The 20,772-nt window shown below is 35.7% G+C and overlaps 1 protein-coding gene and 1 pseudogene across 15 annotated transcripts in view; both read left to right on the plus strand.

Annotated features, from left to right (window-relative positions):
- Positions 1-20,772, plus strand: part of HDAC9 (histone deacetylase 9) — an 872,408-nt gene that overhangs the window by 492,983 nt on the left and 358,653 nt on the right. The gene's annotated exons all lie outside the window — the stretch shown is intronic.
- LOC122905270 overlaps positions 1,677-20,772 on the plus strand; it is a 51,215-nt pseudogene continuing 32,119 nt past the window's right edge.

Consider the following 20,772-nt stretch of genomic DNA (forward strand, 5'->3'; position numbering starts at 1 on the left):
ATCATAATAATTTTATCTATTATAGTGACAGCCTGACCTACAAGTATAAAGTAACAGCACATAAATGTAAAAAGGAAAAAAAAAAACTAATTAAATGACCTCCCCTTCTGTGGAAACAATTCTTATAATACTAGTGTAAAGCACAAGGGGTCTGGCTCAGATAAAGGAAACTGGGCTGTAGACATCCCTGCACCATGACATACCCAACTCTTCGTCCGGTCAGTTGCTAGCAAACGTCAGTCAGTCAGTACTTCATAATGTGTTGCTGTGTTTTTGTTCCCTTAATCTAAACCTTAATAGCATCATACAAATTAAAATTATTCTAAACCACAACAATATTACATTAGGTTATTGAGAATTCTGGAGCTAATATCATTGACTATTACAACATGGATTATCATCCCGAAATGCCATAAGCCTGATAATTTGGTCAGAATTGTGGGAATATCATTAGTTATAATTTCCTAAAAATTGCCTTTGGACTTTTATAAACTTGATTCACTTGGTACCAGAGATCCTCAAAAAAGAGTTGGAGGAACCAATTAAATAATGCTTTTAAAGTGTATATCTGGTTTTTGATGCGTAAAGTGGAGGTTTCAATAAAAAATATCAATCTCATGTTAAAAACTTTCTCTTCAGAAAAAAAAAAAAAACTCTTGCAGTAAATAAACATTAGCCTTCAGTTCTGGCAGTAAAAGTCCACCTTCTCATTGGTGAAGGTGGCTGCTGAAATGGAGACTTACTTTTCATAGATCTGAAAAAGGTTGTCTTTAAGAAATTTTTACTTTATTTTATACTTTTTTTCTCTAAAGGATATTAAAAAGGAATTCAGATACTAACCATTTTTTTTGGAACTAGTACTCAATGGATGTATAGGTAGACAACAGTATTTACTTAAATTTGGCATTTCTATGTGATAATGGAAGCACTGAATTGTGGGTATGCAATTGTGAATTAACAATGATAAATCAAGGTCTACAAATTATAACCAGCTATAATCAAGAATTTGGAGATACAAGAGAAGAATTTGAGAGGTAGATTACCATTCCCTTTATTATTGATAATTCCTCCATCTGGGTTTTAAAGCATGGGAGGGCAATCAAAGAATTCTGCCAAATAAAAGAAGATATTGGGAATGTGACTTTTTAGAACTTCTCAATTTAGATTTGAAAGGTTTTCTATTCTGATTTCATAATACCTTCTTTAAGGCTTATAAACTGTAAGGTTTAGACAATGCAACCTTTTGGGACCATCTTGATTTACAAAAAGACTCACTTTTTTAACTATTGGAAACATACACGTCTAGCAACTCATTTAGTCCTCACTACAACATTATGGGTTAGATATTATTGTCTTTGTTGTAAGGATGAGGGCACTGGGGCACAAAGAAGTTAAGTAAGGTCAAGGTCACCCAATTAGTGACTCTAACTCTAATTTGAACCTAAGCACTCTGGCACTGGAGTCCTTATTCTCTCCCTTTACTACCCCACAGCATTTATGCAATAACTCTTTTCATCTGTCCAGTTTTATTAAATCATCAGTTCTCTCTCTCTCTCTCCTTCTTCCCCATCACCATTTCCAAGCTGTTTTGAATCAATTTTCTCTTAATCATTGCTATAAAGTAGGAGATTAGGACTCTTTTTTTTTTTTTTTGGTCTAATGCATAGATGAGCAGAATGACGATTGGACACATGATGTTCAACCGTTTGCATCATGAAAATTGGTGAGTTTCTTTTTTTTCCCACCAGAGCCAGTCTTGGGATGGGTGAAATAGAATGCCTGCCCTTGGGGTTAACTTTCTGGGGGGAGAAAAGGAAAAAGATATCAACTAGGTCACAGCTGTCCTTTGCCACTTCCCTTCCTTCCCCAACCAAAGCCAAATACCGATTTCGAAGCAGTTAGGACGCTGTCTTTTAAAACCTTTTTGGACCTAGGGTGGATGCACTTGATAACCATTCTGACCTAAAACAGTCTGTAGAAAATGTCGGGAAAGGAAAAATAGAGACATGTCTTGAGCTCTTGTCTTGGTAGGTGATTTTTCACTTGAAAGATGCGTGAAAGTCCTCTTGAGGAATGCTGTTGGCCATTCGAATTCTGCCCACACCTACCCGAGGCTCTGATTCTGTTCTCCTGACAGAGAGCCCAGGAGTCTACATTTTTAAAGCCCTTTGGGAGAGTCTGACTGGGAGAGAAAGATCTGGAGCTGTCCAGGGGCCCTAAACCACTTCCTGAAATATGGCCTGACTTTTAATGGCTTTTACCTAAGCTCCCTGGACTCTTCATTCATAGTTTCCAAAATAGACTATCTCATATTTCTGGTCGATGGTTCTGTTTCGTCTGCATTTTAACTCAGCTAGAGGTTCTTCTCACAATATTTACTGCTATTTTTACTGCTATTACTGCTGTGGTAGTATCTGTCCTTTTATTTCTCTCTTCTAATTTAAACAGTTGCTTAGCCTGTTGATAGAGTAGCCACCAAGACTCGGCGAATTATTTTTCTTCACAAATTCTGAGCTATTTGTTGCACATTGCTTTTTGTTTTGTTGTTGTTGTTGTTGAGATAAAATTTATATGACATAAAATTTACCATTTTGCCCATTTTAAAGAATGTAATTCGGTGGGTTTGGGTATATAGTGGGTTTTAGTTCATGATGCTATGACATCATCACTACTAATTCCAGAATATTTTCATCAACTCAGAGAAATCCTGTAGCAATTAAGCAATCACTCCCCATTCTCTCCTCCCTCCCACCCTGGCAACCGCATATAACTATTTTGTGTCTGTATGGATTTGTCTATTCTGGACATTTGGTATTAATGAAATCATATACTATGTGGCCTTTAGTGTGTCTGCATATTTACATGGTACATGTTTCAGTACTCCATTCCTGTTTATGGCTGAATAATATTTTATCATATGAATAATACTACATTTTATTTATCCATTCATTAGTTGTTGGACACTTGGTTTTCACTCTTGGCTTTTATGAGTATTGCCGCTATGAACATTTATGTGCAAGCTTTTATGTTAACATACATCATTCTCTTCGGTATGAGTGAGTGAAATTGTTGTGGTAATTCTGTTTAACTTCTGAGGAATTGCCATATTGTTTTCCACGGAGGCTGAACTATGTTCTACTCCCACTAGCAGGATAAGAGGGGTTGCAGTTTCTCCACATCCTTTCCAACACTTGTTATTTTCCTTTTTTAAAATATAGCAGCCATCCTAGTGGATGTGAATGAAGTATTAGCTTGTTGTTTGGATTTCTATTTCACTAGTTGCTAATAATATTGAGCATCTTTAAATTTAGTTACTGGACATTTGTGTCTTTTTGGAGGGGTAATGTCTGTTTAAGTCTTCAAGCCACTTTTAAATCGGCTTCTTAGTTTTCTTTTTGTTGTTGATTTGTAAGAGTTTTTAAATATATTTACTGGATATCCAATATATGAATTGGAAATTCTCAAATATATGACTTGCAAATATTTTCTCCCATTCTGTGGGTTGTCTTTTCATTTCTTGATTGCGTCCTTTGATGCACAAACATTTGTATTTTTGTTAAGTGCTACTTTTTCTTTTGTTGCATGTGCTTTTGGTGTCATATTTAAGAAACCATTGCCAAATCCAGTGTCACAAAGATGTACACCCATGTTTCCTTCTGAAAGGTTTCTAATTTTAGCATTTACTTTTAGATCTCTGATCCGTTTATAGTTATATACACGTTCAAAAAAATATCCTTCCATTTGTGTTATTTTTAAAGGGAGAAGAACTTACTGACTGTTGGGCTCCCCCTTCTCATGGATCATCTCTGTTTTCCTGATTTCTAGCTGATCTTCGCCTTGCTTGTCTGCCACTTCTTTTGATATCTCTTGTTGCTTCCTGGGTTTAAGGCTGTCCCTTTTCTCTTTCTCCCAATGAACCATTTAAATGCTACAGTCTTGCTCTTTATTGTATCTAATACAAACTGAAGAAAATGTTAAGTTTGTCTTTCCTTTAAGAAATGGCTTTTCACTGGTGACCCTTCAAAACTAAACCAGAGTTATTTTTCTTCATATATATTACAGAATTCTATCCTGGTTACTCATTTTTGCTCATGTCTACTTGGCACTTAAATTTTATGTTGAACTCATGTTTGCAAATTTGATTTGATCCATGTGCCTTTGTTAACAACATTTCTGCAAGGACCCCTGTATTTGTACCCTCTAAACTGGTAGCCACTCATATCAACCGAGAATTTAAAATGTGATTGGTACAAATTGAGAAATGCCGTAAGTGTAAAATGTACACTAGATTTCAAAGCCATAGTATCAGAAATATATTAATATCTAAGTAATAATGATTTATTTGGTTATATCTTAAATTAATATTTTAAATATATTAGCTTATGTAACATCATTAAAGTTAAGCTTATCTCTTTTACTTTCTTGATGTGGCTATTAGAAAATGTAATATTATATGTGTGGCTTGCATTGATGGCTCATGGATTTTCTTTTCTTTTATATCACATTATTTTTTCTATTATAGAATGCTGCTTTGGCTCATCTTCCTCTCATTTTATATTATGTTAACAGATCTCACTACATCATTTTAGACCATAGGTGGGCTATCGAACCCGAACAAACTAATATTTGCTCGTGCCAGAATATTTCTATTGCTCTTCCTCAGTCTAACACAGACCCATAAAATGATAGTGTTAGGAGAGATGTGCACATCTTAATGATTAAAGGGTTTAAAGATCTCTTTCTTAACCTTAAAGACAACTTGAAGTCTATCAAGTGCTTTATTAATACTAGCAGTTGTAAAGACTCTTATCTCTTATCTCTCCACTTGCATCTCCAAGTTTTTGAATTCACTCTCTATAAAATGTGCTGTTTTATCTGGCTTTCCATTTCTGTTAACAGAACCACTCTTTAGACACTGGACAGATAATCATGAAATCACCTTTGATTATTTCCTCTCCTTTATTTCTTTTTTTTTTCCAATTTATTTATTTTCAGAAAAACAGTATTCATTATTTTTTCACCACACCCAGTGCTCCATGCAATCCGTGCCCTCTATAATACCCACCACCTGGTACCCCAACCTCCCACCCCCCCCCCGCCACTTCAAACCCCTCAGATTGTTTTTCAGAGTCCATAGTCTCTCATGGTTCACCTCCCCTTCCAATTTACCCAAAAGCACATACCCTCCCCAATGTCCATAACCCTACCCCCCTTCTCCCAACCCCCCTCCCCCCAGCAACCCACAGTTTGTTTCGTGAGATTAAGAGTCACTTATGGGGCGCCTGGGTGGCTCAGTGGGTTAAGCCGCTGCCTTCGGCTCAGGTCATGATCTCAGAGTCCTGGGATCGAGTCCCGCATCGGGCTCTCTGCTCAGCGGGGAGCCTGCTTCCTCCTCTCTCTCTGCCTGCCTCTCTGTCTACTTGTGATTTCTCTCTGTCAAATAAATAAATAAAATCTTAAAAAAAAAAAAAAGAGTCACTTATGGTCCTTTATTTCTTATAAGCAATTTTTACTCCTGTTTCTGATTTGCAAGCCATCCTCTCTCTTTACTTTCTCTTTGGCTCTGCTTTCCTCTGTCAATACATTCATAGTGAAACAAATTCATTCTTTTATTACTGCAATAGCATCCTTCCACATCAGTGTGATCTTTATACTAATTCAGTAACTTACTGTAAAAACCAATACCGTTTTCACCTTCTCTATAACAGAACCTACAACAACTACCTAATTGTTTCATCTAAATGGTGCCACGGTGTTTCATAATTCTGCCTTCATTCTCAGACCAAGCACTCATCCTCCCATTCTGAATCACTTACTCATGCACAGCAAATTCCTAGCGTGGGACCCCAACCTCGTGAATTTCATCGAACTTTTTCACTATCTGGAAAGACTTTAACTCCCTTTTCTAAAACTTACTGTGCTATGCTCTCCTTTATGCCATCTCTGATTGCTCGAACACACCCTAACTCTTAAGTCAACTTGGAATTTGTTCCACATAATTTACTCTATAAGTTTTCTTTCATTAATACCTGTCGTGTCTTTTTGATTTTTGAAGCCAGTGCAAATACAGTGTTCCTTGTACCACACCAAGAACCCATGAAGTGCTTACTTAACCTTCATTTGATAGATTTTTTTTTTTTTTAAAGATTTTATTTGTTTATTTGACAGAGAGAAATCACAAGTAGACAGAGAGGCAGGCACAGAGAGAGAGAGAGGGAAGCTGGCTTCCTGCTGAGCAGAGAGCCCGATGCGGGATTCCATCGCAGGACCCTGAGATCATGGCCTGAGCCGAAGGCAGCGGCTTAACCCACTGAGCCACCCAGGCGCCCCATAGATTTTATTTTTTGTTGCTGTTGATTTTTAGTTGTTGTTGTTTTAGTATTGGACAGTTTATCAGTTGCATATAACACCCAGAGCTGGGTTTTATTCTATATTTCTTTCTTTCAAATTTCATAATGGCTAAAGGACATTTTCTTCTGTAATGATTTCAGGCTCACTTTTGTTTTCTATGTGAAATATAGAATGATTTTTTACTTGTTGGACTATTTATTGTGCTGAATTGTCTGCTTTAGTAATACTTTTTTTTACATGGGCTCTAGTGCTAATAGTTACTATTTAATTTTTGTTTCCAGCCAGGGGTTAATGATGGAAATTCTTTTCTTGGTAAACTTACTATTAGATATTCCCTAAACTGAATTGATTTGTCATAATTTGTATTCTATATGAAGCATTATTGTACTGAAATACTGGACACTTTTTATTTTTTTAAAGATTTTATTTGTTTTAGAGAGAGTGAGCATGTGCATGTGCATGAGCAGGGGGAGGGGCAGACATGGAGGGGCTCAGCTGAGCCCACTTAGGGGCTCAGTCTCATGATCCTGAGATCACAACCTCAGCTGAAATCAAGAGTTGGAGGCTTAGCCAACTGAGCCACCTAGGTGACGCAGGACACATTTTTAAATAAAAATACAGTATAACATAATTTTCATGGTTTCATAATACTACTTTTTCTATATCCATGTATTCTTTTCTTTTTATAAAGATTTTATTTATTTATTTGACAGAGAGAGATCACAAGCAGGCAGAGAGGCAGGCAGAGAGAGGAGGAAGCAGGCTCCCTGCTGAGCAGAGAGCCCCATGTGGGGCTCCATCCCAGGACCCTGAGATCATGACCCGAGCTGAAGGCAGAGGCTTTAACCCACTGAACCACCCAGATGCCCCTATATCCATGTATTCTATAGATAGTTTTTGAAGGGTATATTTGGGAAAGAAGAAAAAATGATGCATATTAATCTTAGAGATTAAATCAACCTCATCTTTATGCATATTTAAATAAAGAGAAGTGTAACCGGATATTGATAAGTTGTTTTGACTGCATACACACTAAACTTAAACCATGGCATTTCTCCTTGACTTTGAGATCCGTGGGAGGAACTGCCTGTGGTTACAATGTTGATGCAATAGACCACAGGTGTTCCAACCTCGTCGTCATCTTCTGTCAGCACCACTTGGAGCAAATTACTTAATTGTGCCCAGCCTCAGTTTACTCATTTGTTAAATAAGAATAACACTGTCATCTTTTGTTGGTTTGCTGTGAAGCTTAAATGGATTAATCAATGTAAATAACATAATATATGGTATGAAACTTGGTCCAGAGTAAAAATGAGCTGCTGCCGTTAATGTCAGTATTAATGCAGCATCACTAAGAACTTCTTGGAACTCCAAGTAGGAACCTGTCTCAGACTCAGTTTAACTTTTTAATAGTGAGAAGCTTTCTCATCACTAAATTAAGAGCCCTAGATCCCTGCTTCCCCACCGTGTTCGTGTCCTTGCCCACAGAAAAGAGCAATGTTTGGAGAGCCCACGTCACCGCAGGAGGCAGTCCAGACCCTACTCAGCTGCAGCCCCTTCACAATTTGTGGAGGAACAGCCCAGGTTGGAATGTCCTTTGCGAGACTCTGTGAGTAAGATACTCTTCCTCTAGGTTCCCTTTCCTTCCACCTCCTGTAGCGACCAAAGAAAGAGCCCCAGGACTTATTTAAAGGTTTCAACTAAGGATTCATCAAATTTAAAACAACACCAGGTATGACTGACCCCACATGGATTTCATTCATCATTAAGAAAATATCTCGGCCAGGGAGACAGTTTTCTGATAAGCTCTGTCGAGGCCCAGCTCTCCTCCGGCATTAATTCCCAGCCCCATCCTCTGCACCAAAGCCGGCAAGCAGGAAGCAGGCCTCAAAGAACTGGCCTGGCCCAGGACCCCGGGGATTCTCCTGTTCCATTTGCACTGGGCTCTGCCTTTCTTTGGAATCAAGAGGGGAAAAAAAAGTAAGAAACTTTTCTGTGTCTTTGCTTTTTAACAAATGCTCTGAGAATCTTTTTTTGGGTGGGAGGATTTTTTTCTACTCTCTCTAGTTGGGTGAATGTTAAACTTGTTCCATCTGGGAGCAAGAAATCCTGCGTCAATGCCTCCATCTTAGTAAATGGCTCCCTCGTTTTGAACAGTCGTCCGTCCCCGCTCTTCTACCTCCATTTAACATGATAAAGAATAAGCTTACTTCACACTCTCTTTTTTAGCATCCTAGATATGTTTTGGTTATGATGGTGAGGTATCAAATCCCTCTGTATTTATACTTCACCAATCAAAGTCAATTTGACATTCAGTTTTCTGGTACATATTTTAAGTGGTTTGATTTTTTTTTTTTTTTTTTTTTGCTTTATTGCGTGAATCCTCTGACAAACTCAGGAAAATATTCAACTTGATTCTCTTTTCTTAAATTTTCTTTACCTCATACAAATTTCAACTATCACAGTATATTGTATGCCTTTATGTATGTGTATGTATCTCAACATAATTTTCTTCCCGGTAGAGAGGCAGATGAAAAATGTTTTTCCCAAGAGGCTCCCCCAGGGATTCTAAAAAGTTCAACTTCTAATGTCCTGGGTTTTTTTTTTTTTCTTTCTATAATAATTTAAATTAAGACGTTGAGCTAAATGAATTGAAATGAGGGTTTTATTTTCGTGACTTTAACTTTCTAAATCTTACTCATTTTTTAATCTACTCTATTGAAAATATATAGAAAAACCCAGTCATTATATATGTACAGTTTGATGAATTTTGACAAATGTGTACACCACCATCTAGATATAGAATATTTATATCCCTTCAAAGAGTTCCCTCCTGCTTCTCTTAATCAAGCTCCCACCCCAACTCTCCCCTCAGCCCCAGGCAATCATTCTTTTGTATTCTGTCACCATGCATTAGTGTTAGTTTTGATTTTCCTACAATTTCATATAAACAAATTGTATAAAATGAATCTATGATATTTTCTGGCTGGATTTTTTTTTCCCCCAGTCAGCAAATGCTTCTAGATCCATCCATGAAGTGTACCAGTAATAACAGACCTCTCTTATTACGGAGTAGTGTTCCATGATATGGATATGCTGTGATTTGTTGATGCTCCTTCTGCTGATAGAAATTTAGGTTATTTCCCGGTGTGGGTGATTAATAGCTGCTCTGAATACTCTGTTCAAGTCTTTGTAGATATTTGTCTTTATTTCTTTTGGTAAATACCTCGAAATGGAATTCTTGAGTTGTTAGGTATTTGTTTACCTTTGTAAGAAACTGCCAAATTACTTTTGGTTATTTATTATTTTACGTTCTCATCAGCAAGATATGAGAGAGTTCCTGTTACTGACACTTGGTACTGTCAGGATTTGGGGTTTTTTTGTTTGTTTGTTTGTTTTGTTTTTTTTATGATAATGCCCTCCAGTGGATGTGTAATAGAATCTCATTGTGGTTTTATTTTGTGTTTTCTAGATGTCTAATGATGTTGCACATCTTTTCATATGCTTACTGGCCATTTGTAGAACTTCTTTGGTAAACTGTTGATTCTGCTTTGTTGCAAGTTTTTTTTTTTTTTTTTTAAGATTTTATTTATTTATTTGAGATAGCACGAGCACATGAGGTGGGGGGACGGGCAGAGGGACAGAGAAACAGGCACTCCACTGAGCAGGGAGCCCAACAAGGGCCTCAATCCCAGGACTCTGGGATCATGATCTGAGCTGAAGGCAGACGTTTAACCACTGAGCCACCCAGGAGCCCCCGTTGCGTGTATATATATGTCGTCAATGTTTTCAACTAGCCTATAGCTTTTTATTTTCCAGAGCAGAATGGTTTAATTTTGATGTGTCCCATTCTATCAGTTTTTTCTTCTCCGGTTAATCCTTCAATGCCCAATCTAAGAAAGATTTGCTTCTATGTTTTCTTCTTCTAGTGTATTTTTTACATTAAAGGCAAAAAGTCATTTTGAGCCATACGGTTTTATTGTATGATGTGAAAAAAGGCTGAGGTTCACTATCTTACACAGGTGTCTTAAATTCTTAAGAACCAGTTTTTGAAAAGCTTATGCTTGTTCCTTTGAATTATTTTGATGCCTTTGTTGGAAATCAACTAAACGTATATGTGTGAGCAAATTTCTGAACTCTTCCTTTTATTCCATTGATCTCTATGTCTAACTACAACAAGACCACAGAACCTGGATTACTATTGGTTTATAGCAAGTCTTAAAATCATGCAGTATGTTTTTCATCTGCTTGCTTTTAAGATGATCTTGTTGTCATTGGTTTTCAGCAACCTGTTTATGATTTGGCTTTGGCTTAATACAGGTTTTCTTTCCTTCCTTCCTTCCTTCCTTCCTTCCTTCCTTCCTTCCTTCCTTCTCTCTCTTCTTTCTCCTGCTTCATTTGGTTCACTGAGCTTCTTGCATCTGTGGGTTTGTACTTGTTACATTTTGGAAATGTGTGGGACATTGTTTCTTCTAATATTTCTTCTTCTTTTCTTTAGGGACTCCCATTACACCTAGAGTCGATGGCTTGATATCACCCTACAAGTCTCTGTACACTTTTTTTCTTACTATTTTTTCTCTTTGTATTTCCGTTTATATAATTTCTATTGCTATACTCTTTTCTTCTAGCAAATAAACTTCATTTACTCACATCCAACAAATTTTCTTTAAAATAGTGTATTTTTCTGACACTTTATTTGGTTCTTCTGTATATTTTCTATTTATGGCTTTCTTGTATTCATGTTTCCCTTTAAGTCTTTGGGCATATTTATAATATTCATTTTAAAGCCCTTTACTGCTAATTCTATTGTCTCTGCCATTTCTGTGTCTGCTACTGCTGCTTAATTTTTTTTCTTGAACGTGGTTCTTATTTTTTGCTCCTTTTAATGTTTACTCAATTTTCATTAGATGCCAGACTATTTAAATTAGTTATCTTTCTTTAACGAATATCGATCACCTGAACATTCCAAGACTCGACTCTCAACCTGTTTTTCTCCCACTAACTTGTCTGCTTTCGGGGCATCTATTGACTGTCCTGGATGTTTAAAGGGATGGGTGACCCTAGGAAGTTACTAATATTAGCCCAGGGACCTGTGGCAAGAATGAGGATACAGAAGGGAGCATGAGATTCGGGAAAGGTGTGAAGAGAGAAATACAGCTTTTTGAGAGGGGGCAAAGAATGAGAGGGGGACTGCTTCTGCTCACTCAGGCCTGGTTTTACTTTAGAAGCTGATCACTCACCGGCTTCTACCAAGTCAGTTCTATGTGGCTTGACCATTTTCTCCTAGGCTTTGAATTTCTTGGATTTTGGTCATCCTCACATTCAAAGACAAATTTTTAAGGCAGACAGAGAGAAATAATGATAACAATTGCATATTGATTTCTGGCATATATACACAAACACAGACTGAAATGGGCATTGCCAACCTATGCTTATTGGATGACATTTGGCGTCCTACAATCATGTGTAATAAACCAAGTAAAACATAATAATACTGACTAGTTTTCAAAAAACTTTTCAAATCTGTTTCGAAGGTTAGCTCTTTCTTTACCTGCTCCTTTCCAGTTTTCTTTTTTTTCTTTTTCTGAGTAATATGGAACCCCTATGAATTGGGTGTGTTTTTGTAGTTAAAGATTATGCTATAACTTTATTATAGCATAATCTATAATAGATTATAAATATAGTAAGAAATAGTCTAATGAAGATCCTTAAATTCAGTTAGAAAAAGCATAATGGAATATTTATAACATCTGAATACTGGCCACCATAATTTCCCCCCAAATTAAGTATCACTTACAGTTTGTATATTGTATTATATATTCAATGTTTCTGTTTAAATAGATAAGCCATGGTCTGCACTGATTCTGAATTTTCTGTCTCTCTATGAAGTTACCTTGCAATTTTCTAATACAGGATCCCTGTGAAGCAGTCTCCTTGCCTTTCTTTTTCCTTAACAGTGCTTCTTTATCTAAGTTGACAAGTAGAAATCAAAGCTAATGAAAACCATGAGATAAAAATGGGGAGCACCTACCAACGCAGGGACATTCTTCTAGAAACATTAAAATTTGGATGAGTTTAAAATAATATTAAAACAATGTTGTCTTAACCAAAAGCTAGAAGCACTTTGGCAAACTTAGAAAAAGTTATGTTATTGGGTAAGGAAGTGGGTAGGGGGTGGCATGGGAGAAGAGTTTTCTCAAGAGTCTACAAAGGTTTTATGCTTTTTTCAATGGATTTGGGTAATGGGGAGGGAGGATATAAAAGTGGTAGAAAATAGATTTTAACCTGGATTCAGAAGTATTGAGGTTTTGATTTGATTTAGTGGAGAAGTGTGTTTTCAAAGCAATCAGAATATTGGCTTAAAAGGCTGATAAACTTTGGTGGATGTGGCTGGGTGTGTGTGTGTGTGTGTGTGTGTGTGTGTGTCTTTTTCATCCTCTTTAATTACCATGGGCTTTTGGATGGCTCCCTGAAGTGAATTAGGAAGTTCTTAGACTTCTGGCATTGAAGTCCAGGCCAGGGAAGTTATGTGAATATTCAACTTCTGATTCTGGGATGATGTGTTGATACTGTATATTTTTTAATGGTTACGTTTTTCCTTGAGTAGTAGAAAAGATTTACTGTTACAGTTTGTGTGTGGCCAGGCAGTGGCATATGGAAAAGCTGTTTCCTGCTATTTAATTTAATTAGCCCAATCACGTGCCAGCCTTCGGGCATGTCACTCTGGACCTCAGAGACTCTTTGTCTGTCAAAAAGATGGACAATATCTTGGCTTTGTTTGGTCGCTCAGCGTGCTGCAGATAAAACCACTGAAGTTTTGACTATTTGCTCAGCCAAATCTTGGCATTTTCCCCATTTGGCTTTGATTTTCATTTATACAAAATGATAACATTTTGGCTTTGGGAAGGTAAAAAAAGGAAGTGAAGAAGAGCTGTCGCTCTTTGTGCTTAATATAGGCTGGAGAATATTATCATTTTCTCGTCGGAAATTTTTAGTCAGCTTGTTACCACTGTGTTAGTAGAAATTCAAAACAATTGTCATTGAATCATTTTAACCCCAACTTAGCTGCCAAACTGTCATTTTAAATCAAGCTTCTTTTATTGGTTCATGTGTATGTTTAATGTGATTTTCTTTATCTTGCAAAATCTCTAAATCTGTTGGTGAATTTACTGTTGAAAAAGAGAATATTTCATTGGCTATTTTGGATAAGGATATTTTAGTTTTGTTTTCATAGAAAGGATGGTGGTTAACGCATTTAGTCACTTCAAGGATTTTTCCCAGTATTTTAGTCTCCCTTTCAAGGTCAAAGACATTTTAAATTTTTTTCTTTTTTAATTGATATGCTCAAATTTTAAAAATTCTCTTTAGTCAGATTCCAGTCACTCTTATATTCCTAATACTTTTCAGGCTTTAAAATTAATGAAGAGCACTGGAAAAGAAAGAGATTGAAAAATACATACTGCAGCTTGGGTCTCTGATTTGCAATGAAGACATCTGCCTAAACTTCCAGCTGAATTAACAGCAATTTCTCTGAATCAAAGTGACTTGTCCAGTGTGATAAATCTATCTGAATATCCATATTTTAAAATTGGGAGTCCCATATTTGAGATTCTTAATTAATTTTAGACACATGCACAGTTTAGAACTTCAAGAGGATTTGCATATGGACTTAATCACGTCCTCCAAGAGTTAAAGTCAATCACATTGAGCATCTAGTCAGTGTGTACTACTGTCCTAAGTGCCAAGACACAACTCCTAACCTCTGACATTTCCTGGCCTTTGGAGCAACCAGTGGGACAGACCTATACTGAATACATGACAATCAGTCTCAAAGGAAGTATCTTTGTTCCAGAGCTAATATATTTATGGCTTTCTGATAGATTCAGAATTTTCCAAAGAATAATTGGCATATTTCGCTTTGATATAATTTGCAGAGAAGATCCTTACCTTTTGATTATTTTTTAAATAAAAATGTTAAATGGAAAAGAAAAGGACATCAAAACCTAAATATGTAAATCCTCTTAGCCAACATAATTCCTACAACATAATTTACATTCACAATGTAGACATTTATAATGACCCCATGGTTAATATGGCTGCCATCACCCATGTCAAGCCTAAATTTTCTTAGGGACCTGTGAGCTGCAGGGATTTTGTGTTTTGTTTAAGAGCAAGCAAACAACAGCCAAGTGAAAGCTCTGCTTTTAATCTTCTAAGGCTTTTCAGCATCAGTCCTTCAGAGGAACTGCACTTAAATCTCTCATTATTATTTCTATTTTGAGATCCATTGTTATATTCTCTCATTCTCTATGTGTGATTCCTTTTTGATTTTTATCTTATTTTAACTACATATTTAGAGTGTGTTTTTTCCCCCCCCAAGGGCATCCATACACCACCACACATTGATTTTACTATGCAGTATCTATATAAGAAAACTTCCTGTGGTGGTAACTTTTTAAGAATGAATATATTTTTAATATTGAGGAATGCCCATATTCTCTATAGAGAATGAACTTGTGACTGAAACACAGCAATTTCTCATAGAGCTCTCTTTTTCAGTATTGCGATTTTATTGAAAATGTTATAAAGTAGAACATGAGTAAAGTCTGAAATGAGTAATGAGGTAGGAGTTAATTCAGAGAGATCTGCCTAAGGTTTTTTAAGAGTATTCATTATTAACTTGAAAGAAGAAACTTGAATGTAGGCACTAAATAATATAAACTGATTTCTTTTTAAAAACAAACCCTTATAAAATTCTAATTTATGTTACAAAAAAATTAACCATGGGGGAAGTAACTATGCAATTTCAAATAGATATTTCCAAGAATGTCAATAAAAGCACCTATGTCAAAAGAGTGAAGCAATCATTTGACTTGTAAGAAACATTAATTCAGATTTCTTTACATATCAGCCTAATATTTTATTGCATGTAACTTACATGTATGTGGCTAGGTACGTAAATTAACCAGAGTCCTTCACCTGTTTTTTTAAATTGCAGTTCAGTTTATATATAATCAGTAATAGTTCAGGCCAATTCAATCCATGTGTACTGAACAGCTACTTGAGCTTGGGACTTGAGCCAGGGAATGAGAAGACGACCACAGAATGGCAAGATAAATGAGGTAGCCATATGGACTTCTAAATTTACAGTCTCTTGGAGAAATGGACAAGTAAACAAATGGAGAAAATACAGTGTCATTTGTGCTACCATGGTAAAAATATATATAAAGCACAAAATGTTCTAGCTCTTAAGTTGCAGAACTATGATCATAACTCACGTCAACTGTCCAAGGACCATTGCTACCTGTGAGTACAACTCAGAGTTCAGCAAAGGGTTTGACATCTTGTGCCTAGACCTCCTGAAGACTGAGTATAGGGAAGATCTTGAGGTTTCTACGCCACAGGCACATGGTCTCTGCTGTATACTGAGTTACTCTGAGAGGGAGCGCCACTGAGACGTATAATAGTTGATATTTTTGTTTTATGTCAGTGGAGAAGATTTATCAAAGACATCGCCGGTTTCTTTTAGGAAAATTGAGGATTTTGCCTTTTTTCACTCATTCATTAAAATGGAAGGATATTGTTGGCAGAAATCAAATTTTTTTTTTTTTTTTTTTTTTTAGAAATCGATTTTTAATTGTATTTCAACTCAACTTGTTGTTACAAACTGGAATTATCAAAATTTGAGTCAAGATATTAGGGTCGAGTTTTCTTTTTCTTTTTTCTTTTCCTTTTTTTAAAAGATTTTATATTTCAGTTATCTCTATACTAACATGGGGCTTGAACAAGATCAAGAGTAGCATACTCTATCGACTGAGCCAGCCAGGCGCCCCTGGGGTTGAGTTTTCCATTTGTGAAATTTTGTGATTATGCTTTCATTTACAGAACTTATTTACCATAGTTAAAAAAAATTAACATATAAGCTATTTGTAAGTGTACAGCCCAGTAGTGTTAACTATATGCACATTACTGTACAAAGATCTCTATAGAGTTTTTCATCATGCAAAATTGAAAGTCTACACCCCTGGAACAACTCCCTGTTTTCTCCTTACCCCAGCACCTGGTAACCACAATCTATTTTCTGTTTGTGTGAGTTTGACTATTGTCGATAACTCACATACACGAAATCATGCATTATTTATCTTTTGTGACTTGTTTATTTCACTTAGCTATAACAAGATTTATCCATGTTATAGCATATGACAGCAGAGTTGCATTTTTAGGGTTGAGTAATACTAACTCTCTCTCTTTCTCTATATATGTATATATGATTTTTTTCAACCTTGTGGCTATTGTGAATAATTTGTAGTGAAATGGGTGTGCGATTATCTCTTTGAGATCCTATTTCCATTTTCTTGGGATATATACCAAGAAGTGGGATTGCTGGATCATAGGATAATTCTAATTTTCTCCACATCCTTGACACCATTTGTTACTTTTTGTTTGTTTGTTTGGACAGTGGCCATTATATTTGGTATGAGGTGATAATTTATTCCGTTTTGATTTTCACTTCCTGATGATTAGTAATTTTTGCATCTTTTCATATGCATCTTTGCCATTTGTATATTTCTTTGGAGAAATGTCTTTTCAAATTCTTTGCCTATTTTAAAATCAGGTTATTTTGTTGTTGTTGAGTTGTACAAGTTCTTAATATATTTTGAATGTTAATTCCTTATTGAATATATGCTTTTCAAATATTTTTATCCCATTCTGTATGTAGACTTTTTCCTCTGTTGATTATTTTCTTTACTGATGGAAATTTTTACATTTGATGTAGTTATATTTGACTATTGTTAACTGTGATTATGTAACTTTTTAAAATTTTGAAGTTCGTTTTTACTCTCAGATAAGAATTTCTTTTTTTTTTTTTGATAAGAATTTCAATCACTAACTCATGCAGATCAGCAAAACAATCTTAATAGTATTGGCAGCTAGGAAAGTTACAATGAGTTACTGAAAGAGCCTTGATTAACATGGCAGTCGATCCTTTTTAGATGATTTAAAGGTGTCTTTTGCTATGTACTAATGATTGGATCTCCTTTGAGAAAGGCATGCAATTTTTAAATAATGCATCTCTTAATTTTAAAAATAAGATCAAGGTCCAAAAAGCTGACACACTTACGCTTCAATGGTTTGAGAATCTTATTCCCTACCCCAGAAGATAGTTGGCTTATAAAATAATTTGATAAAAAAACAGGTAGATGTGTATACATTAACATATGTATGCATGTATATATATCTGTATACCAATGTGTGTGTGTATGTACCCCAACCTGACATACAAAGATGAGAAGTATTTATACTTTCATTGATAGCTATCAGGCAGGTAGACCAATGTTGAATGTCCACCTTATTTTTTTAATTTCCTTTTTTCCTTTTCCTTTCACATAATTTCCTTCAAGATTGTAACAGGTTAAGGAGAAAAAAGTCTTGTCAAATGCTTAAAATTAAAAAAAACAAAAAACAAAAAACCTAAGCGAATGCTGATTTAGCATTTTTAAACCAAGCTTGACCAATAGATTTCTACATAAAGGCAGGGAGGTAGGAGGAATGCATTCTGTGCTGACAGTTTTTGATATTTTTCATGAGTGAAAACAATACAACTAAGTTAGTTATAAAATATATGCAAAGGCAGTGTGGCCCAGCATTAAAAAGAGTACAGAAGGCCAAAATGTTATTATTGGCAGGGATATTAGATAGTGACAATAACAACAGTAAAAGCTAGTCTGTATTGAGACTTAATTAAATCCAGAGACAGTGGCCAGCAGTTTACATTTATAGACACACACACACACATATGTATACTATATTATATAAATGTAACATAACTTATATCAGTTAGTCACCATCTCTTAATTACAGATGAAGAAATGGAGGCTTCAGAATGGCGAAACAGTTGCCTTAGGTCAGGCATTTAGAAAAGGACTGAGTTCAAATTCTAAGCCCAGTCCTAATGCAGAGAGGCTGAGAGAGGACTTGGAGCCTCGCAGCCAGTTTGTGGTAATCTGTAACAAATCCTCAGATCTGACACAGACTACCGAGTCAAGTAAAAATATACCTCCTTCATCTTCAAATCAGAAAGCTATTTATTAGTCTGTTAATGGTTCAACCAAGTCTTTCTTTTTCCTTCCAATTATTCTGAAGAAAATGTGCTAGCACTTAGAGAAAGTAAAGTCAAAAGTGAAAGACAAAAGCTATTAGGAGTCTGGAAGTCCTTGTATGAGTGGCTTCACAGTTGTGGCCCTGCTTTTTTCTTTTGGCTAAATACCTTCCTTACCATCTTTTAATTCATCTATTTAACTCTCGTTCATAAAACTTAGTGGCCATGGCTCGAAAGACATGCAAAATGTCATTTATGGGATCCTGGACTCTTCAATACTTACTTTTCATACTTGATGTGAAATTTACTTAATTTACTAAATTTGATTATATGTTCATTCCATATATATATATATATATATATATATATCTCCCACAAATTTCAATACTAAACTTAGCATGAATTCTTGGCTCAAATATCCATAGCCTGCCCAGTAGATTGTGTGGTTTTAATTCTGTCTACTAACATTTACACAAAGTCATTTCCCCCCTCCTCTTAATTATTGTAGTAGAACAGTAGGTTTAGGGGCGCCTGGGTGCCTCAGTGGGTTAAGCCGATGCCTTCGGCTCAGGTCATGATCTCAGGGTCCTGGGATTGAGCCCCGCATCGAGCTCTCTGCTTAGCAGGGAGCCTGCTTCCTCCTCTCTCTCTGCCTGCCTCTCTGCCGACTTGTGATCTCTGTCTGTCAAATAAATAAAATCTTAAAAAGAAAAAAAAAAAAAAGAACATTAGGTTTACAAAGAAGGCTGGAATCCTCTCTCCTTTATATGTAAAGATACTCAGAAAATAATGTTAATTAAGCTAGTTTCAATCTTCATTTCTACATTTTTAAATTACTTACACCTCTGTAACATGCAGGACCTTGTTTAGGTGGTGGGTATGATCCTGCCTGGCTCTAGTAAGTTTATTATCTGGTGAAAGGATAAGTCACATATACAAATAGCTATTAGATAAATATGTTAGGTACATATGATATACCTATAATAGCTTATATGTTCATAATGTAACTAGTTAAAGGTTGAATTTTCCAAATGCCCTGTGACTTAATATAAATAATGAATATTTATGCTTTTGAACCTTCTAGCTTTGTTAAGTTTACTTCTCTATGTGCACATTTCCTAGGTCAGCACATTTTCCATCACAAGCAGTAAGCTGTTCAGTGTACAAGCTAGTAAGTAGGCCTAGTTCAATTGCTTCCAGTCGTTATAGCTTAAATAAACCTTCCACTCAACTTGTCATGCTGGTTCCCTTCATGTACATTTGCATGCAAAACCACAGACTAGTTTAAGATTTTTGGAAATGACAAATATTCAAAGATAAGCCTTAATTATGATAGTATGTTTAAGTTATCATTGATACTGTCATAGAACTCCCCTCGATAAAAGAACTCCCATTGATGAGAAAGAAATTTCTGTATTAGGGTAAATAACACCTGTGCTATTCAAAGTTATTTTAGTGAATTTTTTATTCAGTTCTATAACTCCAGGCATTTTAGCAGATACAGTATATCAATATTTTTACATATAGTCAATATTCAGGTATGTTTAACATTCACTGAGAAATAAAACATTTTGGTATATAAAGAACAGATCCAAGGAGTTGACCTCAAAGGCCTGAAGGTTAATTAGTGGCCTAAGATAGCCTGACTCAAATCAATAGGAATTCAGAAAGGGAGGGAAGGGGGGAAACCAGTATTTCTTCAGGGTTTCACAGATAGTTAGATGGACATATTTTATTATGTTTTCTCACAAGGGAGACACTTTCCCCCATTGCATGTTGAGGTCTGGTCTCCTGTAATAAAGATCGTTTTAGTCTTTATGCTATAAATTTTCCCCATTATCTACTATAAAGTCTGGCTAGATGCTCTCTGTAGAGTTTTTCCATAATGTAATGTGTAAAGGAGTGAGCTGCCTATCAGATTTCCCTTTACAAGCTAACAAAACCATAGAAACCCCACAAACAGCCTATATAATTTACAAATGGAATGAAAAGGATAATATATGTATGAGCTTATATATGTAGACATACATACACACCTACACATTATGTATGTGATGATCCATGTATATGGTATGTATTAGGCAATAGTGTGTACTATTTAGAGTAATTGTTTTTCTTGTCATCATTTTGATCACACTTGAATATCAATTCCCATAGTTTATCAACAAGAGAACAATTAGATTTCAAAAGCAACACCAAGAATTATATTCTCAGCGGGATAAGGTGAAGGAAAGATGCTACTGTACAAAGCCACTGGTGACATAGGAAATGCTTATCCTTAAACTTCTATATAGTGTTCTGTGTTATTGTTTAGAGACTTG

Source organism: Neovison vison, chromosome 4, assembly GCF_020171115.1.
Source record: "Neovison vison isolate M4711 chromosome 4, ASM_NN_V1, whole genome shotgun sequence".
NCBI lineage: Eukaryota > Metazoa > Chordata > Mammalia > Carnivora > Mustelidae > Neogale > Neogale vison.